The sequence below is a fragment of the Oncorhynchus kisutch genome, linkage group LG25 (genome assembly GCF_002021735.2).
Source record: "Oncorhynchus kisutch isolate 150728-3 linkage group LG25, Okis_V2, whole genome shotgun sequence".
NCBI classification, from domain to species: domain Eukaryota; kingdom Metazoa; phylum Chordata; class Actinopteri; order Salmoniformes; family Salmonidae; genus Oncorhynchus; species Oncorhynchus kisutch.
Genome location: NC_034198.2, coordinates 44,202,263 through 44,215,958, shown reverse-complemented (window position 1 = coordinate 44,215,958; position 13,696 = coordinate 44,202,263). Strand labels below are relative to the sequence as shown.

At 49.1% G+C, this 13,696-nt stretch overlaps 1 pseudogene; it reads left to right on the top strand.

Moving 5' to 3' along the window:
• Positions 1-13,696, top strand: part of LOC109884715 (protein jagged-1b-like) — a 183,897-nt pseudogene that overhangs the window by 17,009 nt on the left and 153,192 nt on the right.

The following is a 13,696-nucleotide window of genomic DNA, read 5'->3' as shown; positions in this document are numbered from 1 at the left end:
CCTCATGCTTCCTTGCAGCATGCCTAAGGCACCTTCACGCCTGGGCATCTTTCTTTTGGTGTTTTTCAGAGTCAGTAGAAAGGCCTCTTTAGTGTCCTAAGTTTTCATAACTGTGACCTCAATTGCATACCGCCTGTAAACTGTTAGTGTCTTAAGACCGTTCCACAGGTGCATGTTCATTAATTGTTTATGGTTCATTGAACAAGCATGGGAAACAGTGTTTAAACCCTTTACAATGAAGATCTGTGAAGTTATTTGGATTTTTACAAAGGCAGGGTCCTGAAAAAGAGACCTTTCTTTTTTTTTGTTGCTGAGTTGATATATTTCTTTGATGTTCAGATGTTGTTTGGTTGTTGACCCTGAACTGTTTGTCTTCCCCAGAGGTCATACACGTTGATAGTGGAAGCCTTGGACGCTAATAACGACACGAGTGGTGAGTAGCTCTGTGGGTGTGTTGGGGGGGGGGGGTGCTCACCTGGCTCCAGTGCAGGAATATGTTTTGCTACCTGGCCTATCAGCTAAGGTCAGTGTATAGTACAATTCTATTCCACAAGGTCAGTGTATAGTACAATTCTATTCCACAAGGTCAGTGTATAGTACAATTCTATTCCACAAGGTCAGTGTATAGTACAATTCTATTCCACAAGGTCAGTGTATAGTACAATTCTATTCCACAAGGTCAGTGTATAGTACAATTCTATTCCACAAGGTCAGTGTATAGTACAATTCTATTCCACAAGGTCAGTGTATAGTACAATTCTATTCCACAAGGTCAGTGTATAGTACAATTCTATTCCACAAGGTCAGTGTATAGTACAATTCTATTCCACAAGGTCAGTGTATAGTACAATTCTATTCCACAAGGTCAGTGTATAGTACAATTCTATTCCACAAGGTCAGTGTATAGTACAATTCTATTCCACAAGGTCAGTGTATAGTACGTTCCTTTTATTTTCCTGCATACAGGAATAATAATATTATTATCTAGGTTTTACCTTATGGAGGGAAATACCTCTACTGCCAGTCATTCCAATTAGACTGTTTGGATTTCTCCCTGACCAAGATGGCTGCCATTTTCATCCCATTCTGGAACTTTTAGTGTTAATGACATAGCTCCTCTAGGAATTGAATAGGTTCCCTATGGTGTACACTGTATGGGGTCGCTAGGGAAACGGCCTGCCTGTCTGCTCGGAGAAGAGCAGACTGAGGAGCCGAGGAGAGGTAAATCTAAATGGCAGTGGCAGCTGTACAGATTACTCATCCAAAACCCTTCTCAAACACGGCAGAAATTTGACACTATACAATGCCCTGTCTCTTTATTAATTCAGCCAGTTACTGAGATTACTAGCAAACCAAAGACACAGCTGAGCTGCTTCCTTTTTCTCATGTTGTTATTTACAAACCAACACGGCTCAACTGTTCTGGGGAACTACGGTAAACTTCATCAGGTAAAATAATGTGACGTCTGAAATGAAGAACGCAGTCTGCTTCATCTCCTGATGCATAAAAATACAACATTACACCACTACAATACAACATTACACCACTACAATACAACACTACACCACTACAATACAACATTACACCACTACAATACAACATTACACCACTACAATACAACACTACACCACTACAATACAACATTACACCACTACAATACAACATTACACCACTACAATACAATATTACACCACCAATTATCTACAATACAACATTACACCACTTCACCACTACAATAAAACATCACACCACTTCACCACTACAATACAACATCACACCACTACAATACAACATTACACCACTACAATACAACATCACACCACTACAATACAACATACACACTACAATACAACATTACAACATTACACCACTACAATACAACATTACACCACTACAATACAACATTACACCACTACAATACAACATTACACCACTACAATACAACATTACACCACTACAATACAACATTACACCACTACAATACAACATTACACCACTACAATACACATTACACCACTACAATACAACATTACACCACTTCACCACTACAATACAACATTACACAACTACATTACACCACTTCACCACTACAATACAACATTACACTACTACAATACAACATTACACCACTACAATACAACACTACACCACTACAATACAACATTACACCACTACAATACAACATTACACCACTACAATACAACATTACACCACTACAATACAACATTACACCACTACAATACAACATTACACCACTACAATACAACATTACACCACTACAATACAACATTACACCACTACAATACAACATTACACCACTACAATACAACATTACACCACTTCACCACTACAATACAACATTACACAACTACATTACACCACTTCACCACTACAATACAACATTACACTACTACAATACAACATTACACCACTACAATACAACATTACACCACTACAATACAACACTACACCACTACAATACAACATTACACCACTACAATACAACATTACACCACTACAATACAATATTACACCACCAATTATCTACAATACAACATTACACCACTTCACCACTACAATACAACATCACACCACTACAATACAACATTACACCACTACAATACAACATTACACCACTACAATACAACATTACACCACTACAATACAACATTACACCACTACAATACAACATTACACCACTACAATACAACATTACACCACTTCACCACTACAATACAACATTACACTACTACAATACAACATTACACCACTACAATACAACATTACACCACTACAATACAACACTACACCACTACAATACAACATTACACCACTTCACCACTACAATACAACATTACACCACTACACAACTACAATACAACATTACACCACTACAATACAACATTACACCACTACAATACAACATTACACCACTACAATACAACATTACACCACTACAATACAACATTACACCACTACAATACAACATTACACCACTACAATACAACATTACACCACTACAATACAATACAACATTACACAACTACATTACACCACTTCACCACTACAATACAACATTACACTACTACAATACAACATTACACCACTACAATACAACATTACACCACTACAATACAACATTACACCACTACAATACAACATTACACCACTTCACCACTACAATACAACATTACACAACTACATTACACCACTTCACCACTACAATACAACATTACACTACTACAATACAACATTACACCACTACAATACAACATTACACCACTACAATACAACACTACACCACTACAATACAACATTACACCACTACAATACAACATTACACCACTACAATACAATATTACACCACCAATTATCTACAATACAACATTACACCACTTCACCACTACAATACAACATCACACCACTACAATACAACATTACACCACTACAATACAACATTACACCACTACAATACAACATTACACCACTACAATACAACATTACACCACTACAATACAACATTACACCACTTCACCACTACAATACAACATTACACAACTACATTACACTACTTCACCACTACAATACAACATTACACTACTACAATACAACATTACACCACTACAATACAACACTACACCACTACAATACAACATTACACCACTACAATACAACATTACACCACTACAATACAACATTACACCACTACAATACAACATTACACCACTACAATACAACATTACACCACTACAATACAACATTACACCACTACAATACAACATTACACCACTACAATACAATACAACATTACACAACTACATTACACCACTTCACCACTACAATACAACATTACACTACTACAATACAACATTACACCACTACAATACAACATTACACCACTACAATACAACATTACACCACTACAATACAACATTACACCACTACAATACAACATTACACCACTACAATACAACATTACACCACTACAATACAACATTACACCACTACAATACAACATTACACCACTACAATACAACATTACACCACTACAATACAACATTACACCACTTCACCACTACAATACAACATTACACAACTACATTACACCACTTCACCACTACAATACAACATTACACCACTACAATACAACATTACACCACTACAATACAACATCACACCACTACAATACAACATTACACCACTACAATACAACATTACACCACTACAATACAACATCACACCACTACAATACAACATTACACCACTACAATACAACATTACACCACTACATATCTACAATACAACATTACACCACTACAATACAACATTACACCACTACAATACAACATCACACCACTACAATACAACATTACACCACTACAATACAACATTACACCACTACAATACAACATTACATCACTACAATACAACATTACACCACTACAATACAACATTACACCACTACATATCTACAATACAACATTACACCACTACAATACAACATTACACCACTACAATACAACATTACACCACTACAATACAACATTACACCACTACAATACAACATTACACCACTTCACCACTACAATACAACATTACACAACTACATTACACCACTTCACCACTACAATACAACATTACACCACTACAATACAGCATTACACCACTTCACCACTACAATACAACATCACACCACTACAATACAACATTACACCACTACAATACAACATTACACCACTACATATCTACAATACAACATTACACCACTACAATACAACATTACACCACTACAATACAACATCACACCACTACAATACAACATTACACCACTACAATACAACATTACACCACTACAATACACATTACACCACTACATATCTACAATACAACATTACACCACTACAATACAACATTACACCACTACAATACAACATTACACCACTACAATACAACATTACACCACTACAATACAACATTACACCACTACATTACACCACTACAATACAACATTACACCACTACAATACAACATTACACCACTACAATACAACATTACACCACTACATATCTACAATACAACATTACACCACTACAATACAACATCACACCACTACAATACAACATTACACCACTACAATACAACATTACATCACTACATATCTACAATACAACATTACACCACTTCACCACTACAATACAACATTACACCACTACAATACAACATGACACCACTACAATACAACATTACACCACTACAATACAACATTACACCACTACATATCGACAATACAACATGTATAATACCACCATACAACTATGTTATAATGTGTGTGTGGTGTGCTATTGTTTGTGTGTGTACGTCTGTCTCTCTCTGGGTCAGTCTGTGTATACATCTTAAAGTGAAAAATCTGAGACTCTGTGTAATTCCGTTACCAAGGATTTGCCCGGTAGATACTTGTGTAAATAATTGACTTTATGCATGTTTCTCTCTGTGTGTGTGTGTGTGTGACTTAACTCTTGACTTGTCTTGTTTGTACCCTGTGTGTACAAACGAGTGTGTCTGTGTGGGAGAGTGGCCTGTGTATGAGAAGGACAGAATACAGTGAGTGAAGTAGGAGAAAGTGCTGAGTGTTGGTTGGCAGGAGTCCTGGCTGGATGTGACTGTGGTTTCTGGTGTCAGTCTCACTCTGTAATTACTGGTGGCTGTGGCGAGTGTTGCTTTGTCCCCAGTCGGGGGGGTGGGGGAGGCAGGCAGTGGGAGGGTCCCCAGTCAGGGGGGGAGGCAGGCAGGCAGTGGGAGGGTCCCCAGTCAGGCAGTGGGAGGGTCCCCAGTCAGACAGTGGGAGGGTCCCCAGTCAGGGAGAGAGAGGCAGGCAGTGGGAGGGTACCCAGTCAGACAGTGGGAGGGTCCCCAGTCAGACAGTGGGAGGGTCCCCAGTCAGGGAGAGAGAGGCAGGCAGTGGGAGGGTCCCCAGTCAGGGGGAGAGAGGCAGGCAGTGGGAGGGTCCCCAGTCAGGGGGAGAGTCCCCAGTCAGGGGGAGAGAGGCAGGCAGTGGGAGGGTCCCCAGTCAGGGGGAGAGTCCCCAGTCAGGGGGAGAGAGGCAGGCAGTGGGAGGGTCCCCAGTCAGGGGGAGAGAGGCAGGCAGTGGGAGGGTCCCCAGTCAGGGGGAGAGAGGCAGGCAGTGGGAGGGTCCCCAGTCAGGGGGAGAGAGGCAGGCAGTGGGAGGGTCCCCAGTCAGGCTGTGGGAGGGTCCCCAGTCAGGCAGTGGGAGGGTCCCCAGTCAGGGAGAGAGAGGCAGGCAGTGGGAGGGTCCCCAGTCAGACAGTGGGAGGGTCCCCAGTCAGACAGTGGGAGGGTCCCCAGTCAGACAGTGGGAGGGTCCCCAGTCAGACAGTGGGAGGGTCCCCAGTCCGGCATAGGGAGGGTCCCCAGTCAGGGGGAGAGAGGCAGGCAGTGGGAGGGTCCCCAGTCAGGGGGAGAGAGGCAGGCAGTGGGAGGGTCCCCAGTCAGGGGGAGAGAGGCAGGCAGTGGGAGGGTCCCCAGTCAGGCAGTGGGAGGGTCCCCAGTCAGGCAGTGGGAGGGTCCCCAGTCAGACAGTGGGAGGGTCCCCAGTCAGGGAGAGAGAGGCAGGCAGTGGGAGGGTCCCCAGTCAGGGGGAGAGAGGCAGGCAGTGGGAGGGTCCCCAGTCAGGCAGTGGGAGGGTCCCCAGTCAGGCAGTGGGAGGGTCCCCAGTCAGGCAGTGGGAGGGTCCCCAGTCAGGCAGTGGGAGGGTCCCCAGTCAGACAGTGGGTGGGTCCCCAGTCAGGCAGTGGGAGGGTCCCCAGTCAGGGAGAGAGAGGCAGGCAGTGGGAGGGTCCCCAGTCAGGGGGAGAGAGGCAGGCAGTGGGAGGGTCCCCAGTCAGGGGGAGAGTCCCCAGTCAGTGGGAGAGAGGCAGGCAGTGGGAGGGTCCCTAGTCAGGGGGAGAGAGGCAGGCAGTGGGAGGCTCCCCAGTCAGGGGGAGAGAGGCAGGCAGTGGGAGGGTCCCCAGTCAGACAGTGGGAGAGTCCCCAGTCAGACAGTGGGAGAGTCCCCAGTCAGACAGTGGGAGGGTCCCCAGTCAGACAGTGGGAGGGTCCCCAGTCAGACAGTGGGAGGGTCCCCAGTCCGGCATAGGGAGGGTCCCCAGTCAGGGGGAGAGAGGCAGGCAGTGGGAGGGTCCCCAGTCAGGGGGAGAGAGGCAGGCAGTGGGAGGCTCCCCAGTGAGGGGGAGAAAGGCAGGCAGTGGGAGGGTCCCCAGTCAGGGGGAGAGAGGCAGGCAGTGGGAGGGTTCCCAGTCAGGCTGTGGGAGGGTCCCCAGTCAGGGGGAGAGAGGCAGGCAGTGGGAGGGTCCCCAGTCAGGCATAAGGAGGGTCCCCAGTGAGGGGGAGAGAGGCAGGCAGTGGGAGGCTCCCCAGTGAGGGGGAGTGAGGCAGGCAGTGGGAGGGTCCCCAGTCAGGGGGAGAGAGGCAGGCAGTGGGAGGGTCCCCAGTCCGGCATAGGGAGGGTCCCCAGTCAGGGGGAGAGAGGCAGGCAGTGGGAGGCTCCCCAGTGAGGGGGAGAGAGGCAGGCAGTGGGAGGGTCCCCAGTCAGGGGGAGAGAGGCAGGCAGTGGGAGGGTCCCCAGTCAGGGGGAGAGAGGCAGGCAGTGGGAGGGTCCCCAGTCAGGGGGAGAGAGGCAGGCAGTGGGAGGCTCCCCAGTCAGGGGGAGTGAGGCAGGCAGTGGGAGGGTCCTGAGTCAGGGGGAGAGAGGCAGGCAGTGGGAGGGTCCCCAGTCAGACAGTGGGAGGGTCCCCAGTCAGACAGTGGGAGGGTCCCCAGTCAGACAGTGGGAGGGTCCCCAGTCAGACAGTGGGAGGGTCCCCAGTCCGGCAGTGGGAGGGTCCCCAGTCCGGCAGTGGGAGGGTCCCCAGTCAGACAGTGGGAGGGTCCCCAGTCAGGGGGAGATAGGCAGACAGTGGGAGTGTCCCCAGTCAGGCAGTGGCAGGGTCCCCAGTCAGACAGTGGGAGGGTCCCCAGTCCGGCAGTGGGAGGGTCCCCAGTCAGACAGTGGGAGGGTCCCCAGTCCGGCAGTGGGAGGGTCCCCAGTCAGGGGGAGATAGGCAGACAGTGGGAGTGTCCCCAGTCAGGCAGTGGCAGGGTCCCCAGTCAGACAGTGGGAGGGTCCCCAGTCAGACAGTGGGAGGGTCCCCAGTCAGGCAGTGGGAGGGTCCCCAGTGTGGTCTATGAGCGGGTGATCTATGGTGATAGGTGGGATGGGTTGAGAGGGTGGTCTATTGTGATAGGTGGGATGGTCTGAGAGGGTGGTCTATGGTGATAGGTGGGATGGGCTGAGAGGGTGGTCTATAGTGATAGGTGGGATGGGCTGTGAGGGTGGTCTATGGTGATAGGTGGGATGGGCTGAGAGGGTGGTCTATGGTCATAGGTGGGATGGTCTGAGAGGGTGGTCTATGGTGATAGGTGGGATGGGCTGAGAGGGTTGTCTATGGTGATAGGTGGAATGGGCTGAGAGGGTGGTCTATGGTGATAGGTGGGATGGGCTGAGAGGGTGGTCTATAGTGATAGGTGGGATGGTCTGAGAGGGTGGTCTATGGTGATATAGGTGGGATGATCTGAGAGGGTGGTCTATGGTCATAGGTGGGGTGGGCTGAGAGGGTGGTCTATGGTCATAGGTGGGATGGTCTGAGAGGGTGGTCTATGGTCATAGGTGGGATGGGGCTGAGAGGGTGGTCTATGGTCATAGGTGGGATGTGCTGAGAGGGTTGTCTATGGTGATAGGTGGGATGGACTGAGAGGGTGGTCTATGGTGATAGGTGGGATGGGCTGAAAGGGTGGTCTATGGTGATAGGTGGGATGTGCTGAGAGGGTGGTCTATGGTGATAGGTGAGATGGGCTGAGAGGGTGGTCTATGGTGATAGGTGGGATGGGCTGAGAGGGTGGTCTATAGTGATAGGTGGGATGGGCTGAGAGGGTGGTCTATGGTGATAGGTGGGATGGGCTGAGAGGGTGGTCTATGGTGATAGGTGGGATGTGCTGAGAGGGTGGTCTATGGTGATAGGTGGGATGGGCTGAGAGGGTGGTCTATGGTGATAGGTGGGATGGGCTGAGAGGGTGGTCTATGGTGATAGGTGGGATGGTCTGAGAGGGTGGTCTATGGTGATAGGTGGGATGGGCTGAGAGGGTTGTCTATGGTGATAGGTGGAATGGGCTGAGAGGGTGGTCTATGGTGATAGGTGGGATGGGCTGAGAGGGTGGTCTATAGTGATAGGTGGGATGGTCTGAGAGGGTGGTCTATGGTGATATAGGTGGGATGATCTGAGAGGGTGGTCTATGGTCATAGGTGGGGTGGGCTGAGAGGGTGGTCTATGGTCATAGGTGGGATGGTCTGAGAGGGTGGTCTATGGTCATAGGTGGGATGGGGCTGAGAGGGTGGTCTATGGTCATAGGTGGGATGTGCTGAGAGGGTTGTCTATGGTGATAGGTGGGATGGACTGAGAGGGTGGTCTATGGTGATAGGTGGGATGGGCTGAGAGGGTGGTCTATGGTGATAGGTGGGATGTGCTGAGAGGGTGGTCTATGGTGATAGGTGAGATGGGCTGAGAGGGTGGTCTATGGTGATAGGTGGGATGGGCTGAGAGGGTGGTCTATAGTGATAGGTGGGATGGGCTGAGAGGGTGGTCTATGGTGATAGGTGGGATGGGCTGAGAGGGTGGTCTATGGTCATAGGTGGGATGGGCTGAGAGGGTGGTCTATGGTCATAGGTGGGATGGGCTGAGAGGGTGGTCTATGGTGATAGGTGGGATGTGCTGAGAGGGTGGTCTATGGTGATAGGTGGGATGGGCTGAGAGGGTGGTCTATGGTGATAGGTGGGATGGGCTGAGAGGGTGGTCTATGGTGATAGGTGGGATGGGCTGAGAGGGTGGTCTATGGTGATAGGTGGGATGGGCTGAGAGGGTGGTCTATGGTGATAGGTGGGATGGGCTGAGAGGGTGGTCTATGGTGATAGGTGGGATGTGCTGAGAGGCTGAGTGGGTGGGATTTTCTGGGTATTATTATTTTATAGATATAATGGGTATTATTTTCTGGAAATTATGGGTATTTTCTGGGTATTATTTTATGGGTATTATGACTCATACTGGGGTACTCTACACGCTCAGACATGCATTTAACAGTCGTTTTAACAGTGATGCTGTCTTTCTCATAAGGATAGTAACCTGTTAACAAAATCTTCTAACTGGTTGTATATCTATGACCCATTAGGTGGTGATGGTCAGGTGATTGAGAAGGCATCCCACTCTGGGATGATCAACCCCAGCCATGCTATACATTCTAATGTGTTATATATCTATATCTAATATATTCTAACTGGTTGTATATCTATAACCCATTAGGTGGTGATGGTCAGGTGATTGAGAAGGCATCCCACTCTGGGATGATCAACCCCAGCCATGCTATACATTCTAATGTGTTATATATCTATATCTAATATATTCTAACTGATTGTATATCTATGACCCATTAGGTGGTGATGGTCAGGTGATTGAGAAGGCATCCCACTCTGGGATGATCAACCCCAGCCATGCTATACATTCTAATGTGTTATATATCTATATCTAATATATTCTAACTGGTTGTATATCTATGACCCGTTAGGTGGTGATGGTCAGGTGATTGAGAAGGCGTCCCACAGTGGGATGATCAACCCCAGCCATCAGTGGCAGAAGCTCAGCCACAACGGTCCTATTGGTCAGTTCGACTATCAGATCCGGGTCAGCTGTGACGAGCACTACTACGGCTTCGGATGCAACAAGTTCTGCCGACCCCGAGACGAGTTCTTCGGGCACTACACCTGCGACTACAACGGGAACAAGACCTGTCTGGAGGGCTGGTCTGGACTAGAATGTAACACACGTATGTAAACACGGACTACTTCCTGCTTACTTCGTGTGATCCCTTCCTGGAAAGTGTTAACCTAAAAGGGTCTTCTTCTGGTTAAATGGATAAAACACATGTAAGCTGGGAGAGAGACGGAGAGAGGAAGATTAACATGGACAGTTTGTCTGTGTGCCTGGAGGCTATAGAATGATGATGGTACGGATTATTTCAATGTTGGAGAAAGGGGAATACAAGGCTATGAAAACACTAGGATGGATGTTCAGCTTGCTGATTAACTTCCTCCCTTTTGTACTTGCGTGTGTCAAAGGTCAATAGATATTAGGTGCCGAACTGCCAACAAACGTCCCTTAATACTGCCAACAGGTATTTACTGACGTTTGTGCTAATTTAGTCTTTCTTCCTGTCCCTTACCCCCACACCACATCCTCCACCCCTCCAACACCTTCCCTTCTCCAACTCTCCCTCCTCATCCCTTCATCCCTCCACCCCTCCACCCCTCCTTCCCTCCCTCCTCATCCCTCCACCCCTCCCTCTCCATCCTCCTCCCTCCCTCTCCCTCCTCCTCCCTCTATCCCTCTACCCCTCCTTCCCTCCTCCTCCCTCTCCCTCCATCACTCTACCACTCCTTCCCTCCCTCTCCCTCCTCCTCCACCCCTCCTTCCATCACTCCACCACTCCTTCCCTCCCTCCTCCTCCACCCCTCCTTCCCTCCCTCTCCCTCCTCCTCCACCCCTCCTCCACCCCTCCTTCCATCACTCCACCCCTCCTTCCCTCCCTCTCCCTCCTCCTCCACCCCTCCTTCCATCACTCCACCACTCCTTCCCTCCCTCCCTCTCCCTCCTCCTCCACCCCTCCTTCCCTCCCTCTCCCTCCTCCTCCACCCCTCCTTCCATCACTCCACCACTCCTTCCCTCCCTCTCCCTCCTCCTCCACCCCTCCTTCCCTCCCTCCCTCCCCCTCCTCCTCCACCACTCCTTCCCTCCCTCTCCCTCCTCCTCCACCCCTCCTTCCCTCCCTCTCCCTCCTCCTCCTTCCCTCCCTCCTCCACCCCTCCTTCCCTCCTTCAACCTCCTCCTCCACCCCTCATTCCCTCCCTCTCCCTCCTCCTCCACCCCTCCTTCCCTCCTTCTCCTTCCCTCCCTCTCCCTCCTCCTCCACCCCTCCTTCCCTCCCTCCCCCTCCTCCTCCACCACTTCTTCCCTCCCTCTCCCTCCTCCACCCCTCCTTCCCTCCCTCTCCCTCCTCCTCCACCCCTCCTTCCCTCCCTCTCCCTCCTCCTCCTTCCCTCCCTCTCCCTCCTCCACCCCTCCTTCCCTCCCTCCCCCTCCTCCTCCACCCCTCATTCCCTCCCTCTCTCTCCTCCAGCTATCTGTAGGCAGGGCTGCAGTACAGAACATGGACACTGCAAAGAGCCAGATGACTGCAAGTAAGTGGCTCTTTCCTCCCCTCCTTTCTGTCCAGGAATAACTGGAATCTGCTTCTCATTTTCAATGTCTGCCATGATATTTATGATTCATTACTTGACAAACAGCATTTTATCATGTGCAGCTTAATCCCCAGGTCCCTGGTATGGGAGTGGAGCTGTGTTGTAGCTGGCTATAGGGTCTGAGGGAGTGGAGCTGTGTTGTAGCTGACTATAAGTGGAGCTGTGTTGTAGCTGACTATAAGTGGAGCTGTGTTGTAGCTGGCTATAGGGTCTGAGGGAGTGGAGCTGTGTTGTAGCTGACTATAAGTGGAGCTGTGTTGTAGCTGGCTATAGGGTCTGAGGGAGTGGAGCTGTGTTGTAGCTGACTATAAGTGGAGCTGTGTTGTAGCTGGCTATAGGGTCTGAGGGAGTGGAGCTGTGTTGTAGCTGACTATAAGTGGAGCTGTGTTGTAGCTGGCTATAGGGTCTGAGGGAGTGGAGCTGTGTTGTAGCTGACTATAAGTGGAGCTGTGTTGTAGCTGGCTATAGGGTCTGAGGGAGTGGAGCTGTGTTGTAGCTGGCTATAGGGTCTGAGGGAGTGGAGCTGTGTTGTAGCTGGCTATAGGGTCTGAGGGAGTGGAGCTGTGTTGTAGCTGGCTATAGGGTCTGAGGGAGTGGAGATGTGTTCTAGCTGGCTATAAGTGGAGCTGTGTTGTAGCTGGCTATAGGGTCTGAGGGAGTGGAGCTGTGTTCTAGCTGACTATAAAATGGTAATAGGGGTTATGTGTGTAGGGGTGATAGTAAGGGCTCAGGGATGGGGGGATGATTGGGACGGATGGAGGGATGGGGGAGAGGGAGGGAGGGAAGGACGGATGATTGGGATGGATGGGGGAGAGGGAGGGAGGGAGGGATGGATTATTGGGATGGGTGGAGGGATGGAGGAGAGGGAGGGAGGGACGGATGGAGGGATGGGGAGAGGGAGGGAGAGAAGGACAGATGATTGGGATGGATGGGGGGAGAGGGAGGGAAGGACGGATGATTGGGACGGATGGAGGGATGGGGGAGAGGGAGGGAGGGATGGATTATTGGGACGGGTGGAGGGATGGAGGAGAGGGACGGAGGATTGGGATGGGGGAGAGGGAGGGAGGGAGGGACGGATGGAGGAGAGGGAGTGAGGGACGGGTGGAGGGATGGAGGAGAGGGAGGGAGGGATGGATGGGGGTGGTCTGAATTTAACCCTAGTCCCTCTGTCTGTTCATGGTTCTGTCTGCGTGCCGGCCAAGGGATTGTGTGCAGTTCCACTTTTTGCCTAATAGACCATTACATTATGGAATGTAACAGAGAATCGCTATTGAATTCTGAGCAATTCCAAAATGAGTC